The 4,001-nt window shown below is 57.7% G+C and overlaps 1 long non-coding RNA gene across 1 annotated transcript; it reads left to right on the forward strand.

The window, feature by feature from the left end:
• Positions 1–1,895: 1,895 nt before the first annotated feature.
• LOC105311551 lies at positions 1,896–3,800 on the forward strand. Its single transcript, XR_002778895.1, has 3 exons — positions 1,896–2,509; positions 2,972–3,155; positions 3,673–3,800. It is a non-coding gene; the product is annotated as an uncharacterized LOC105311551 (long non-coding RNA).
• The last annotated feature ends 201 nt before the right edge of the window (positions 3,801–4,001 follow it).

Consider the following 4,001-nt stretch of genomic DNA (forward strand, 5'->3'; position numbering starts at 1 on the left):
TTAAGTAGGAATTGTAGAGGTACCACCTCAGATGTGACATCATAACATTAACATTATAAGAAATTAAATGGGGTGAGGACAGCCATCTATTAAGCATGTACTTAATAGATGGGCACTGTTCTAAACTTTTTTATTGGAGAATTACTGTAATGTCCAGCCTCAGGGTGGCTTCTTTATAGCCTTAGTTATAGGACTTCTGTTTAATTCGTCTTCGGGTGGTTCTCCCGGTTGATCGTTCTATATTTTCATTGCGATTTTCATGTGGTCACGGAGGAGATGAGCGCAGCGGCCACCCACTCTGCCCTCTTGACCGGAACCTCTGTTCTAAACTCTTGATAGGTATTGTTCATTCAATTTGACTCCACGGTTTAACTCCTATGAGTCAGATATTGCTATTGTCACTCCCATTTTACAGATGAACAACTGAGACGATACACATAAAGTTCTGAGCACAGTGCCTAGTAACCTCGGGCTGAGTTTTTCTTTCCTGACGCTCAGGCTGGCAGTGACTGAAATTGAGTTTGCAGAGTTCGGTGACCTCATCTGTGCCGCCAGACCCTGGCACAGGGAAACCTCAGGAAATGACCATTGGACAAATGAACCAGTGAGCCAGTGATGACCAGAACTGGCCATGATGGCCCTTAGGAGTGATTTCACCAAGGTCTTCCAATCTGAAACTGAGGCATCATAATTCCCCTAATAAAGAAAACTGGACCACACAGTGCCAGTCATGTCCCCCATGTCATCACTCACCACAGACCCGCAGACCCTTGGGCTCTGGGATTTCCGAGGCTCTGGCCCCAGATTTCCGTTTCAGGGGTCCACAAGGCCCTTGGCCATCGGAGGGGGCCGGAGTCTTCAAGTTCCTGGGTTCCTGGGTTTTGGGGGGGGGGGAGAAAGTTGCCTCTGGAGCCTTAGATCTTGGGGGTCTGGGTCTCCAGGTCTCAAGGTTTCTGGGTTGGGGGGAGAGTCTAAGCCTTTGGGCCTGACCATCTAGAGGGTCTGGGTCTCCAGGCCCCTGGGTTACTGGAACCGAGCCTCCACGACTCTGGGCCTCCATGACTCTGGACCTTAGGGGCCTGAGCCTTTGGACCCCTCGTCCTGGAAGCTGGGGTCTCTGGGGTCTCTAGGGTCTCCTGGTCCCGTCAAGACCTCTCTCACCTGTCCTCCCTCCTCCAGCTCCACCTCGACGTGAAAGGAAGCGTATATCGGCTCACTGGCCGAAGCCCGCGCAGTGGATCTCAATCTCATTCACTACTCAGAGCCAAGCGCACGTGCAGAGACCTCCTCTCCCCGCTCCCCCACCTCTCCCGCCAATCACTAACGGCTGATGGACACGCAGAGACAGCTCGCACACTGCTCACACACTCCCCCCACCGACACGCTCACAAGCACCACTACTACCCCTGCAGGGCACGGTGCATAAACCCACCGCGAGCCCCCACTCTCAGAATCTCTGCCCTGTGCGTGCGCCGTCTCTTCCCTTTACCCTTGCAACCAACCCCCGCACTCCCACCTCCAATTTTCACTCGCGACCCCACTTCAAAGGACAGAAATCGTATGCCCTGTGCTCCCTTAAAAAGCCTATAATCCCACAGAAGCAGATAACCCGAATACGGCCACTCCGCCTTTCAAGCGTCCCGCACCGTGACAGCGCGCTGCCGCGGCAAAAGGCGTAACAGCTCGGCCGCGTCCCGAGCCCGCGCAGAGAGGAAAACCGCGCACTGCTTTCGGGAGGTAGGCGGAGCTCCAGAAGGGGGCTGCAAGGCTTGCTGGGAATTGTAGGCCGAACGGACTTCCGGCGGAGCTGTTGCATGGGGTTCTGGGAGCCGCAGGCGAGACAGCCCCAAGGCCTTGTGGGAGTCGTAGTCTCGCGAGCCACTTCCGGGCCGGGCTTCCGCGCGTCGGGCAGTTTGGAGGTTCCAGCACCCCATTCCGCCCAGGTGAGTATTTCCTCCCGTGGCGGTCGGGCCCTGAGCGTGAAGGGTCTCTGGGGGTGGTGACTCGCCTGTGTGATTTCCCAACGCCTGTATCCCCGAGGCCTTCTGGCCGGGACCCCCACTTCGGACGCTGGGGCCCCGCCTGTCTCTTGCCAGTCCACCCCCTCCCCCAGGTCGGGATTCGACCATCTCCTGTCCCCCGCCTCCAGCTGGGTACGTCCGGGAGGCTCCTACTCTGCCCTAGAACCTCCATCTGATAGGTGACACTCTCTCCATCCAGGGGCACCCCAGGGGTCCGCGTGCTGTCCTCCGGGCGCATTTACTGTCCCCTCGTCCTACGGTTATTTACAGCCCGACTACTCTGTGCGCCAAGCCCTGTGCGACGTGGAGGAAGACAATGGTGGACGAGGCAGAGCAGACCCAGCCCCTGCCTTTCCTGAGCTCACAGTGCAGTGGGAGAGTCGGGCCTGTCACCGTGACAGGTCGAGTCGTGGTCAGTCGGGGACGGAGGCATAGCAGTGGCTCTGCGAGCCGGCAGGAGGCTCCTGACCCAGCCCGGGGTCCATGAAGTAAGTAAGGAGAAGGCGCTTAACAGCGACTTCAGACCTAACATGTCCAAATGGAATTTCTGGCCGTCCCCCCACCCCCACCCGCGACTAAATGGCCCCATCATCCTCCCTGGTGCTCTGGCCGAAACCTCCGAATCATTCCTCGTTCTTTTTTCCCATCGCCCCACCCTCCACCCCAGTCCATGTCTCGCGCAAGCTCTAGGGTCTCCACCTTGAAAATCCATCCCAAACTCCACCTTTTCTTCCTACCTCCACTGCTACCATCGTCTCTCACTGTTGCCCCACAGCCTGCTCGATGGCCTTCATGCCTCGTCCCTTGCCCACTAAAGTCTGTTCACCACACAGCAGCCAAAGCAATCCTTTTAAAACCTAAGTCAGACTATATCCCTTCTGTTCAAAACCCATGTCTCCCATCTCCCTCTAAGTAAAATTCTATATTGTGACTTATGAATCTCTGCACAGGCACATCTGTCGCTGGTCTTCCATCATCAGAAGGTGACCCCCCACCCCCCAGGACTGGGTGACTGTAAATCACCCAGGGGAAGAGATGGTCCAGGATGACTTTACGTCCTGGACCATCCTGTGGCGACCCCGGGCAGAAGGTGGTGGTACCCTCAGGAGACAGGAAACAGCTGGGCAAGAACAGGTTTGTGCCTGAGGAGCAGGGGCTTCTGGTCAGTTCCGGACTGGGATCTGAGAGCAGGTCCAGCAGGGTTCCTGGGGGGAGAGCGGGGGAGGGGGACTTTGGAGGACCAGCCTGGTTTACATCACCATGCAGAGTCACAAGGAGAATGAGCTGGGTGGGACCTGAGGAGGACTCTGTGAAAGAGACTTGAGGAGACTCAGCAGAGAAAGAAAAAAAACAAAACAGCACAGAGGGCGGATCAAGTAAAAAGATGGACAGAAAGCATTTTAAAAAGGCTTGTTTAGCTGTGACAGGTTTGCCTCATGGTCACGGAGGATGGATCCTAAGGTCGGCCTGCTGAGCCCAGTGACAGGGAAGAGTGAGCTGGGCAGGGGGAGGAGCCCGTGCCAACACCTGGAGATGGAAGTGTGCCCAGGGTGTGAGGAGAGGCCGGCCAGCGTGGCTGAGGGAGCGTGGGCCATGAGGTCAGGAGAAAAGGGAGCCAGAGCGCCCCCTCGCCTGTCCGCCCCCGCCCCAGGACCCAGCCCATTGCCGTGACCGACTTTGCACTGACTGTGCCAAGAGGGCAGTCAGTGCCAACGCCAGCTTCCTGGAGGAGTACCAGGTGTGCCTCGGCCGGCTGGGTGGCAAGGAGCACGGCCTGCCCTTCTCCCAGCTCCCGCTCCAGGCCATCCCGGCGGAGGCTGGCTCTGTGGCGCCCCCTCCTGGCTGCAAGCCGGACAGCACGGCCTGTGAGTGCTGGGCTGCGGCGCGTGGGTGGGGGCCCTGTGGCCTAGCCGGGACCATTGGCCGCCTCACTCTCCCAATCGTCCTCCCTCAGATGACCGCTCAACAGCGTAGTTTTCT

The sequence above is a fragment of the Pteropus vampyrus genome, unplaced genomic scaffold (assembly GCF_000151845.1).
Source record: "Pteropus vampyrus isolate Shadow unplaced genomic scaffold, Pvam_2.0 Scaffold1000004843, whole genome shotgun sequence".
Taxonomy (NCBI): domain Eukaryota; kingdom Metazoa; phylum Chordata; class Mammalia; order Chiroptera; family Pteropodidae; genus Pteropus; species Pteropus vampyrus.